This window comes from Oncorhynchus mykiss, chromosome 1 (genome assembly GCF_013265735.2).
Source record: "Oncorhynchus mykiss isolate Arlee chromosome 1, USDA_OmykA_1.1, whole genome shotgun sequence".
Classification (NCBI taxonomy): Eukaryota; Metazoa; Chordata; class Actinopteri; order Salmoniformes; family Salmonidae; genus Oncorhynchus; species Oncorhynchus mykiss.
This window is the reverse complement of record NC_048565.1, coordinates 54,220,547-54,233,028: the sequence shown is the minus strand read 5'-3', so window position 1 is coordinate 54,233,028 and position 12,482 is coordinate 54,220,547. Positions and strand designations below refer to the sequence as shown.

The window sequence follows — 12,482 nt, the reverse complement described above, 5'->3', positions numbered from 1 at the left end:
AGTCTAGTAAAGCACTGCAGCAGTCACTGAAATGCCAATTCCAGGTGGTGTTTTTGAATGTCAGAATGGAACACTCAGATTAACAGGAAACAAAACTTCCATTTGGTGACAATGTATACAGAATGGCTGCACAGCTGGACACATCTTTCTGCCTGTTCTGGCTTGATCACGATGTCCTCATACCACATGAAGATAAAGCTGAATTGGTAGGTACAATGCACTGCAACATGCACTTTAAAATGTTATGTTTTTTTTTCTTCATATCTGGTACAATTACTTTTATTAAGGTAAACTATCTACATTTTAAAAGGAAATGTATTTTGATTTAAATTGTGCCTGAAGTGCTTTTTTCATACAAGTATTGGACAATGAACAAGGGCGTCTTTTCAAATAATTTACAAGGTTTATAGACCTGACCCAAAGCAGGCAGAAAGCCATTGCCAAAAGGCATTTGAGACTTGATTTAGACTTGGCCCTAAAAGGCATGTTAATAAACCTAGGCAACAGTACCACCGTGTGGCTGTTGCCTACCGTTGAACGTGTAACTAACATGTCGTCATACCAGCGCCTTACTAACATCTGCGTGACGCCTGTGTTTTAACGAAAGTCATAAGGTGCATAGTTTATATTTATATTAATTACATCTCAACCATAATGTTAGAAACGTACTTTTTTCCCCCTGTGCAAGCCAACATTCCGATGTAGCCCCCTTGAACTGTAGCGTAGCCTACGGCTTGTGTATTTCCTGTTATCTATAATGGCCTAAAAAAAGATTATATCTAATCTATAGGTAATTTGTCGTCATCCCCTCAACACCTCATGGGATGGTATGTTATCTTATCTCACTGTACAGCACCAGTCAAAAGTTTGGACACACCTACTCATTCCAGGGTTTTCTCTTTATTTTACTATTTTCTATATTGTAAAATGATAATAGTGAAGACATAAAAATTATGAAATAACACATATGGAATCATGTAGTAACCAAAAAAAGTGTTAAACATATCAAAATCTATTTTAGATTTTAGATTCTTCAAAGTAGCCACCATTTGCCTTGATGACAGCTTTGCACACTCTTGCCATTCTCTCAACCAGCTTCATCTGGAATGCTTTCCCAACAGCCTTGAAGGAGTTCCCACATATGCTGAGCACTTGTTGGCTGCTTTTCCTTCACTCTGCGGTCCAACTCATCCCAAACCATCTCAATTGGTTGAGGTCGGGTGATTGTGGAGGCCAGGTCATCTGATGCAGCACTTCACTCTCCTTCTTGGTCAAATAGCCCTTACACAGCCTGGAGGTGTGTTGGGTCATTGTCCTGTTGAAAAACAAATGATAGTCCCACTAAACGCAAACCAGATGGGATGGCGTATCACTTCAGAATGCTGTGGTAGCCATACTGGTTAATTGTGCATTGAATTCTAAATAAATCAGTGTCACCAGCTAAGCACACTGACAGAATCACACCTCTTCCTCCATGCTTCACGGTGGGAACCACACGGAGATCATCCGTTCACCTACTCTGTCTCACAAAGACACAACGGTTGGAACCAAACATCTCAAATGTGGACTCATCAAATCAAAGTTTATTTGTCACGTGCGCCGAATTACCTTACAATGAAATGCTTACTTACAGGCTCTAACCAATGGTGGAAAAAAAGAAGGTATGTGTGTGTGTAAGTAAATAAATAAAACAGTAAAAAGGCATTTGAAAAAAAGAGTAGCAAAGCTATATACCAGACACCTGTTAGTCAGGCTTATTGAAGTAGTATGTATATGTGCAAGTAAAGTGACTATGCATATATGATGAACAGAGAGTAGCAGAAGCGTAAAAAGAGGGGTTGGAGGGTGGTGGGACACAATGCAGATAGCCCAGTAAGCCAATGTGCGGGAGCACTGGTTGGTTTGGCCAATTTAGGTAGTATGTAAAAACAAAAAAATGAATGTATAGTTAAAGTGACTGTGCATTTAAGATAAACAGAGTAGCAGCAGCGTAAAATAAGGGTTGGGGGAGGGGGGGGAGACACTATGAAAATAGTCAGGGTAACCATTTGGTTACCTGTTCAGGAGACTCATCAGACCAAAGGACAGATTTCCACCAGTCTAATATCCATTGCTGGTGTTTCTTGGTGTCCTTTAGTCGTGGTTTCTTTGCAGCAATTCGACCATGAAAGCCTGATTCACGCAGTCTCCTCTGAACAGTCGATGTTGAGATGTGTCTGTTACTTGAACTCTGAAGCATTTATTTGGACTGCAATGACTATGTCTTCCTTTCCTGTGGCGGTCCTCATGAGAGCCAGTTTCATCATAGAGGTTGAGGATTTTTGCAACTGATCTTCATGTCTTAATGTAATGGACTGTTGTTTCTCTTTGCTTATTTGAGCTGTTCTTGCCATAATATGGACTTTATCTTTTACCAAATAGGGCTATCTTCTGTATACCTCCCCTACCTTGTCACAACACAACTGATTGGTTCAAACACATTAGGAAGGACAAATATTCCAAAAATGAACTTAAGGCACAACTGTTAATTGAAATGCATTCCAAATGACTACCTCATGAAGCTGGTTGAGAGAATGCCAAGAGAGTGCAAAGCTGTCATCAAGGCAAAGGGTGGCTGCATTGAATAATCTCAAACAAGAAATATTTTGATTTGTTTAACACTTTTGATTACTACATGATTCCACATGTGTTATTTCATAGTTTTGATGTCTTCACTATTATTCTACAATGTAGAAAATAGTAAAAATAAAGAAAAACCCTGGAATGAGTAGGTGTGTTTTGACTGGTACTATATACAGATCTAAATGTTGTTAGCCAATCAGACTGTTGTTCCCAGTAGCCTACATCAGATAACCAATAAGAGTTGTGTCCACGGCTTTCAGCGAAAAGAGGAGTTCATAGGCTTTCCCAGAGGGTCAATGCTATTCGGGATCTTTGTGATATCCCTACGTACACCATTTTACATTTCTACTTCATTAAGTTTAGGTTAGGTAAGGTTCTAGTTTAGGGTTCAGGGTAGGGACGTCCCAAGGAATCGGGATAGCAGTGACCATGAGAGAATGGGCACGGTATTTGAGAGCTCAGCGGCGTATGTTGGGAATTACAAGATTATGTTATAATACTTTTATTGCATGGGATGTGACCAAAGTCTGGATGCGTAACAACCCCATTGTCACAGATATGAAGGCAGTGTTCAGTGTTCTCAAGCAACACTTTGGGGATACTGTCTGTTCAGGTATGCCATTAGCTGATTTCTATTCAATGAAACCATATGCTAATGAGGGTCCACTAGATTTCTGGATTAGGCTTAACAAAGCTGCAGAGGCAGCTGAACAGTACCTTGTAAATGAGGGTAGAACCTTGCCCAATCAGTGCTCAGAGTTGGCAGTCATGTTTGTACTTAACTGTCCTGATAAAGAGTTGGCCCAAGTGTTCAAATGCAAACCCCTTCGTGACTGGACAGCCAGTGCGGTACAGGATCGTTTGGATGAACTGTTAAGGGAGTGTAGGGGGGTAGGTTTATGACAGTCATAAATACCTCTTTCCCCCTTTTTCCTCTCTCTACCCTACTGATGTTACATTTGCAAAACCCTTGGTTAACATAGAGATTCTGGGAACATCTGAAGGTAGGGGGAAATTAACTATATTCTGGTAATCTGACCAATTGAACATATGCGGTGGTACTTAATGAATATGATGTCAGTTCGGTTATCATCTGAAACATTCTCATCAATGATAAGATGACAAACTCTACAGTGTAAAGTCTACACAGAGTTATCGGATTCACATGGAATTGTTGTTCAATTTAAATATGAAATTATTCGTGATGAAATGTGAGATTTGGGTTTTCATAAGATAGGGGGCTCTGCTCAATCAGTGGCCCGCACCTGTGAAGGGACATGGGCTATACAACTTTTCAAACACGCCCTCCTCTCCCTTCCTATATAAGCCCTTGACGACAATGTAACCTCCTGTTCCGAGGATGTAGGACGACGGTCCGATGTCAGAATGGTTCAGATAATAACTACAGAATGAAGCCAACATCAGTGTGAGCTTTGGTTTGCGAATGGTATGAACTCTTATTAACTACAGAAGTGATACCTCCTAGCCGTTGAGTTAGCAACAGCAGCTGCAAACGCAGGTTAGGAAGGAAGACAGAGTATCCCGTCTACCACACAACAACGTTACTACAACGTATCCAATTGACAACCAGAGACATTCTACACGGCCTTCCATCTACCACCAACCTACCGAAGCGCAGCTCAGAGTAAATATTTATTGCATTTTCCTTTTCCAAATGGCCGGTAATTTAGAATGCAATAGATACTGTATTTACGATAGCACAGCTTTGGCCTTTGTTCCTCAGTCTTCCCACTCCTTCACTCAAACCCTTTTCTTTTGTGTAACAAGCGGTCATATCTGTTCCGCCCGCTAGGGACGTTTTCCTTTATGACGTCATTTGTAATCAAGTTATGATTTAATTATGTGTAATTCTGTGTGATTAGTTAGGTATTTAGTAAATAAATGATTAAACCCAATTTTGTATTGCTGATTCAACTTGTTAGCCAGGGTTCGTGCAGATAACCAAGAATTTACAACTTTCAGATGAGACTGAATTAAGTTGACTATTAATATTGACTGCTATTGATGTAAAATATGACTAGGTCTTTAAGAGTTTATTCGGAAGATAACAGCTCTATAAATATTATTTTGTGGTGCCCTGACTCTCGTTAATTACATTTACATGATTAGCTCAATCAGGTAATATTAATTACGGAGAAATTATTTTATTGAATGGCATGTCATTTCACTTAATCCGGCATAGCCAAAGACACAACAGGAGCATAAAGCATGTAGAACACAACTTTTACAGCAGGTGGCTGCTGTCTTTGACTCCCCCCAGGAGGAAGTGGATCCAGAGAGCAGACCTAATGTGTCATATTTTTCTCGATGTGGCCGTGAACCAGAACAGGCCCCATCTGTATCTGAGGGTGGGACATTAGAGAAAGTTTTGAGTATATTAGAGAATGCTCTTCTCAGCAATACTCAGTCTGAACAGAGGACCCCGTAAACAGTTCCCCAAATGTGAGCGCGCTGTCTGTGGAAGCACTAATCACTGGAACAAAGCTCACTGTCAGATGCACCAGCTGTGTTTCAAGTGCTTCTCTCCTGGCCACATGAGATTTGACTAGTGAGACTGGGAAGCGAAAGAGCCCTGGATGTGGACAGATTGGCAGGTCTTAGGAAAACTAGAAAGTCTCCATTCTGAGGAGGGCAATGTGGGGCAGTCTAATTTTTCCTCCACTGATGATGATATCCAATCTGTTTATTCTCATTTTTCTGAGTTAGTACCCAAGAACACAGTCATTTTTCAGAACACAATGACAATTACTCAGAAGGACAGTTTGGTACAGGATAAAGTTGAGCTGAAGGGAATGTTAGATAGTGGGTCCATGGCTACTACTCTGCGTGCAGATATTGTACCTCGGTTGAGGGAGGCAGGAGTGGTAGAGGGGAACTTTCTAGCTCCTTCAGACATCATCCTGGTGGGTTGTGGTGGAACGCAAACTAGCCCAGTGGGCATGTGTGACTTAAAAATACAGCTTTATGGCTTCAGTTATGTAGTCCCAGTGCTTATTGTAGATGGGCAGTTGATGAACTCATTGTAGGCACTAACGTGTTGAAGTCTCTGACAGTTCAAATCAAATGACAGCTACTGGCGGGTGGTGGGTACGCCAGGTCCTTCTGGTCAGTGTGATGACAGCCAGTTCCTGAGGAGTGTCCAGTGTTGTCTCTTTGAGTGCAGGGCAAATAAAAATAATTTCACTAGCAGACCTTCAGTTGTGGCAGCGTCCTAATTAAAAGTACACAACGCAGAACGAACCACGCTACATTACGATTGATTGTTTTTTTTATAAGATAAGTTTAATGCTAGCTAGCAACTTACCTTGGCTTCTTGCTGCCCTCACGTAACAGGTAGTCAGCCTGCCACGCAGGCTCCACGTGGAGTGCAATCGTGGAGTGTAAGGCAGGTGGTTAGAGCGTGGTTGTTGTGGTGCTATATTCTTTCCATTTTTTTATATTGGATTTAATGGTGCTCTGTGGGATGTTCAAAGTAAAAAATAAATGTAAAAAAGTTAGAACCAAACCCTGATCTATACTTCTCCACAACTTTGTCCCTGACCTGTTTGGAAAGCTCCTTGGTCTTCATTGTGCCGCTTGCTTGGTGGTGGTGCCGCTTGCTTGGTGGTGGTGCCGCTTGCTTGGTGGTGGTGCCGCTTGCTTGGTGGTGGTGCCGCTTGCTTGGTGGTGGTGCCGCTTGCTTGGTGGTGGTGCCGCTTGCTTGGTGGTGGTGCCGCTTGCTTGGTGGTGTTACAGTCTCTGGGGCAATTCAGAACAGGTGTATATATACTGAGATCATGTGACAGATCATGTGACACTTAGATTGCACACAGGTGGACTTTATTTAACTAATTATGTTACTTCTGAAGGTAACTGGTTGCACCAGATATTAGTTAGGGGCTTCATAGTAAAGGGGGTGAATACATATGCACGCACCACAAGTAATTTTTTGCATTTCACTTCACCAATTTGGACTATTTTATGTATGTCCATTACATGAAATCCAAATAAAAATAAATTACATGTTGTAATTTAACAATATTGGAAAAATGCCAAGGGGGATGAATACTTTTGCAAGGCACTGTATGCATGCATAAGTCACTTTGGATAGAACAGAAGCGTCTGCTAAATGGCATATATTATTATTAGTTAAGTGATTTCATTGTTTAGAACACAAAATGCACATTAGCAAATGTACTTTATATGTAGTTTTACAATAATTTTTTTCAATTACTAGTGTGCATTCAATTACAACTGTATTATTTTGGAGAGCCTTCATGCATGCATTGTAACAAATGGAAATGTGTTTCCTGAATGAGGTACCGTTTGCTTTTATTCAAAAGTCATCACCTGCTCTTGGAATCTTTTGGCCGTGTTTAAAAAGTAAATTAGCAATGGTGTGTCATTATTTTTCCAATTCAAACCAATCAATATGACACAGTATTATCCCTACAACCACATTGCCCATGATGGTGAAAATAATTTGAACACTTGACTAGCAACTTGGTGCCTCATTAATTTATCATTCAATGTTTTTATTTACAAAACAGGTGACACTAAGTCTATATATTAGTCTATTGAAAAAGAATGTCTTGTGTTTTACTCTCCATAATACTCTAATTTCCCATTGGTGTGGTCAAGTAAATGCAGCAGTCGAATTTTGTTGGATTGTGGCCCCGAGATTTTCATTTTAGGTTAATGATAAATTAGGTTTCAGTGCGCACAGAATTATTTTACATTCCAGAGACAATAATGGCCAAAGGGACAAGACGCTTGCTATAGCATGTTTTAAAGTTTGATAATTGTAGTCTAAAGCATTCAGGCCAGGGGGTAGCCCGAACAGGCATCAAACCTGAGTCCTCACGGCTGTCAGCCCAGTACATTAGCCATTACACCAAGCGGTTCAAACCTTTTGCAATATTACAGTTGTATAGATATTTTAACTCATGCAGGGACAAACAAATCAAATTACATGCATGAGAGGATATAAAAGAGATTTATGTTATATCAGTTTGTTTTTACTGTAACTTGTAAGTACAGGGTAGTATGTTTAGCCTGGTAGCGTGCTTAGCCTGCAGTGGTGGAAAAAGTACCCAAATGTCATACTTGAGTGAAAGTAAAGATACCTTAATATAAAATGGCTCAAGGAAAAATCACCCAGTAAAATACTATTTGAGTAAAAGTCTAAAAGTATTTGGCTTTAAATATACTTAAATATCAAAAGTAAATGTAATTGCTAAAATATATGTAACTATCAAAAGTAAAAGTATAAATAATTTGAAATGACTTATACCAAGCAAACCAGGGACACAATTTTTGTTAATTTATTTACAGATAGCCAGGGGGACACTGCAACACTCAGACATAATTTACAAACCAAGCATTTGTGTTTAGTTAGTCCTCCAGATCAGAGGCCGTAGGGATTACCAGGGTTGTTCTCTTGATAAGTACTTGAATTGGACCATATCCCTGTCCTGCTAAGCATTCAAAATGTAAGAGTACTTTTGGGTGTCAGGTAAAATGTATAGAGTAGTACTTTACCCCATTGTTAGCCTGTTATCCACTGTCTTGTATCATAAACCTGTGTATTGTATAGGCCTATTATGGAATCCATCAGTTTTGGTAACATCAAGTATTATTTTTGACAATTTACACTAGTTATCTATAATAATAATAATAGTATGTCGTTCTACAATACTAGATAAATATAGATGATATGACATATCAAAAACAACTATTTTCTAATTATATTAAAATCATGGCGCACTTGTAAAGTGTCGCTTGCCCACGCCTCACATTAACAGCCAGCCATCACCAGAAAGCATGTACAGTGCAGCGGTTCTGCATAAACGTTTGATACTTGGCATGACCGTTTTATTATGTCGAGCGCCCCTTCAATACTAAAACTGAATTCAGAATGGCTGGCTAGTAAAATATATGAAAGTAAATGCTGCTTTTTCACCCATCGACGGTGAGGCGCAGGATATGGGCCGTGGCAAGTCCAAGCAGCAACAAATTGCTCCGCGTATTTCTTTGCATCGAGTGCTAGGTTTGCATTAGATAGCACAGTCACAAAGTCAAAATTGGCTGTATTGTAACAATTTATGAAAACATACATTGCTGCTTTTGGTCGTAATTTAAGGTCAGGGTTAGGCATAGTGCATGGTTAAGTTTAAAATCACATTTTAAGAAGATAACTTGTAGAAATAGGCGGAGTTTAAGACTTTGTGACTGTGGTAACTAGTGACGACCCGAGTGCTACTTCTCTCCAGATGAGTTTCACCGAGTTTACATCCGGGGTTTTTCCCTAGGCAATGGAAGGCGTAGTACCCCTGTTCCTTAGGCAAAGTGAAATAAATTCGCCGCACCATGACAAAAAATAGTTCGCTTTTCAAACACATTTTCGTTTCACCTTGCGACGACCCTCGACTCAAAATGTATAACTAACCTTATACTATTAATTAATTAATCAATCTGGGATACAACGGCTACAATTGTCACCTTTTAGAAATAGTTTTCCTACCCCTTTCTTCTCGCTCCTCATGAGCGCATGGATAACTGTTGTGCTCAGGCTGTGGTGAATGAGATTGAAGAAGAGTTCTTGTTTTGTATCTCAGTTTCTCTCTTTTTGCACAAATTGAATTTAAACAAATACTACGGAGATCTCAGACTAATCAATGGAGGATATTTGAATATTCACATCAATTGTATCGGTATAGAGTATTGGGTTGTTTGTAAATATTTAATTAATATCTGTGGAGAGGACTGCTGCTGTTCATGTGAGTGAAGGGTAAGTACACATAGGGATTTAAAAAAAATATTATAAGTTTCATTTTCATTGTTTAGAAACTTTGGTTGTTTTCACATGCGTTTGATCCCTATACCTGTAATTAATCGTGTGTTAGGATAGGCAGGACGGTTTGTTCATAGCTATTTCTTATAAGAGTTAGATGATATTCTCTAGCTCAGTGGTTCCCTACCCTTTTCGGTTACTGTACCACCAACTGAATTTTGCTCTGCACGGAGTACCCCTGAAATACTCTCTCATGTGCATTTTTACCAGTAGGCCTATGGTCTCATGAGTCTTCAAGTACCCCCGGGGGTCCTAGTACTCCTGGTTGGGAACACTAGTCTAGCTAGCGAAGTGCACTGCTATTGGAGGGCAGTGGACATAGCTAGCTAGAAAGGGGCCGATTCTAACTTGTAACCACCAAAGCGTGCCTATTTGTGAGGATTTATTTATTTGAAGCCATCCCCAAAATATTATTCTTATGTTATGCTACTGTTTTATTTTCTAAGTTACTTATCTAGATTGACAGCTAGCTTGTTTGCTACAGTTTTGTGCCATATGTAGTTAGCTATCGCTAACTAGTTTAGAGCTAGCTTGCTCTCTAGTGACTGGATGCTGTGAAAACTCTCCCTGTGTTAGCTAGCCTCGCAAGCTGAAATAACCGGCTAACGTCGTTAGTTATAGTTGACGAGGATGTCAAGGTATATCAACTGTAGTGATATCTTATTTTAAAAGGAGTTTTAAACTGTGAAATGGAACTGAAGTCTGACTCCTTGCCATTAGCTAGCAAATAATCTGATGTTTTTCATTAGCTTGCACCAAATATGTAACAACAATTTACTAGCTACCTGGCTAACGAACGCGAATTGAATGTGTGCGCGCGGCTGCACTGCGCAACATGGCGATTTGTGCTCTTGTAAATGAAAGTTATAAAAACACTCGTTCATGCTGAAATAATATGCATTTTCAGACAAAGACAATGCATCTGATAGCATGGCATTGTGCAAAGGAGGTCCAAATAGTGCTAAATATGAGTTGAGGCCCTTATGTTAGGAAAACGAATCAATATTTATGCTCATGGAGTCATTTTATAGACTGCACGCTAGCCAGCAGATCCAACCGGGTTGCTTACAGCTGCACTAGGGTCAGACAGCAGAGAAGCCGGTTCAAATCAAATTTTAGTTGTCACGTGCCGAATACAGTAGGTGTAGATTTAACACTGGTTTAGTCCGTCCCCCTCGCCCATACCCGGGCTCGAACCAGGGACCCTCTGCACGCACACATCAACAACTGACACCCACGAAGCATCGTTACCCATCGCTCCACAAAAGCTGCGGCCCTTGCAGAGCAAGGGGAACCACTACTTCAAGTTATCAAAGCAAGTGACGTCACCGATTTAAACGCTATTAGTGCGCACCACCGCTAACTAGCTAGCCATTTCACATCGGTTACATAGACCTTACAGTAAAAGGCTTACTTACAAGCCCTTAACCAACAATGCAGTTAAAATAAATACATAAAGTAACATAATTAAAGAGCAGCAGTAAAATAACAATATCAATGCTATATACAGGGGGTACCGGTACAGAGCCAATGTGCGGGGCACTGGTTAGTCGAGGTAATTGAGGTAATATATACATGTGGGTAGAATTATTTAAGTGACTTATGCATAGATAATAACAGAGAGGGGGGGGGGGGGTAGAAGCCACTTGGACCTAGACTTGGCGCTCTGGTACTTCTTGCCGTACAGTAACAGAGAGAACAGTCTGACTAGGGTGGCTAGTCTTTTCTTTTTTTTAGGGCCTTCCTCTGACACCGCCTGGTATAGAGGTCCTGGATGGCAGGAAGCTTGGCCCCAGTGATGTACTGGGCCGTACGCACTACCCTCTGTAGTACCTTGCGTTCGATGCCGAGCAGTTGGCATACCAGGCAGTGATGAAACCAGTGCAGCTGTAGAACCTTTTGAGGATCTGAGGTTCCATGCCAAATCTTTTCAGTCTCATGAGGGGGAATAGGTGTTGTGCCCTCTTCACTACTGTTTTGGTGTGCTTGGGCCATGTTAGTTTTGTGATGTGGACACCAAGGAACTTGAAGTTCTCAACCTGCTCCACTACAGCCCCGTCGATGAGAGTGGGGGTGTGCTTGGTTTTCTGTAGTCTCGGCCCATTTGCTCCTCCCCCATTGTTTTCCAAGCAGAGCAGGCAGGCACAACTCCAGACTCCACACAGACACTGTGTACACATGCTGCTTCAGAGACAGTTAATTTTTAAAAATGTAACTTTATTTAACCAGGTAGGCCAGTTGAGAACAAGTTCTCATTTACAACTGCGACATGGCCAAGATAAAACAAAGCAGTGCGACAAAAACAACAGTCTCTCACATAGGATAAACAAATGTACAGTCAATAAGACAATAGAAAATCTGTATACAGTGTGTGCAAATGAAGTAAGGCGGTAAGTCAATAAATAGGCCGTAGTGGTGAAGTAATTACAATTTAGCAATTAACACTGCCGTGATAGATGTGCAGATGAAGATGTGCAAGTAGAAATGCTGGTGTGCAAAAGAGCAGAAAAAAAAACAAAAAACAAATATGGGGATGAGATAGGTAGGTAGTTGGTTGGATGGACCATTTACAGATGGGCTGTGAACAGCTGCAGCGATCTGTAAGCTGCTCTGACAGCCGATGCTTGAAGTTAGTGAGTGAGATATGTCTCCAACTTCAGTGATTTTTGCAATTTGTTCCAGTCATTGGCAGCAGAGAACTGGAAGGAAAGGCAGCCAAAGGACGTGTTGGCTTTGGGGATGACCAGTGACCAGTGCTGGAGCGCGTGCTACGGGTGGGTGTTACTATGGTGACCAGTGAGCTGACATTAGGTGGAGCTTTACCTAGCAAAGACTTAAAAATGACCTGGAGCCAGTGGGTTTGGCGACAAATATGTAGTGAGGACCAGACAACGCGGGCATAAAGGTCGCAGTGGTGGGTAGTATATAGGGCTTTGGTGACAAAACGGATGGCACTGTGATAGACTGCATCCAATTTACTGAGTAGTGTGGGAGGCTATTTTATAAA

At 40.8% G+C, this 12,482-nt stretch overlaps 1 protein-coding gene across 7 annotated transcripts in view; it reads left to right on the top strand.

Annotated features, from left to right (window-relative positions):
- Nucleotides 1–9,042: 9,042 nt before the first annotated feature.
- The window catches only part of LOC110525336 (PHD finger protein 21A), a 110,848-nt gene continuing 107,408 nt past the window's right edge, over nt 9,043–12,482 (top strand). For 6 of the 7 annotated variants that reach the window (XM_036980401.1, XM_036980413.1, XM_036980403.1 and 3 more), the window contains exon 1: nt 9,043–9,412. The gene's annotated coding sequence lies outside the window, so the exon portion shown is untranslated. The remainder of the gene's footprint in view (nt 9,413–12,482) is intronic. The other variant, XR_005052162.1, reaches the window with a different exon arrangement.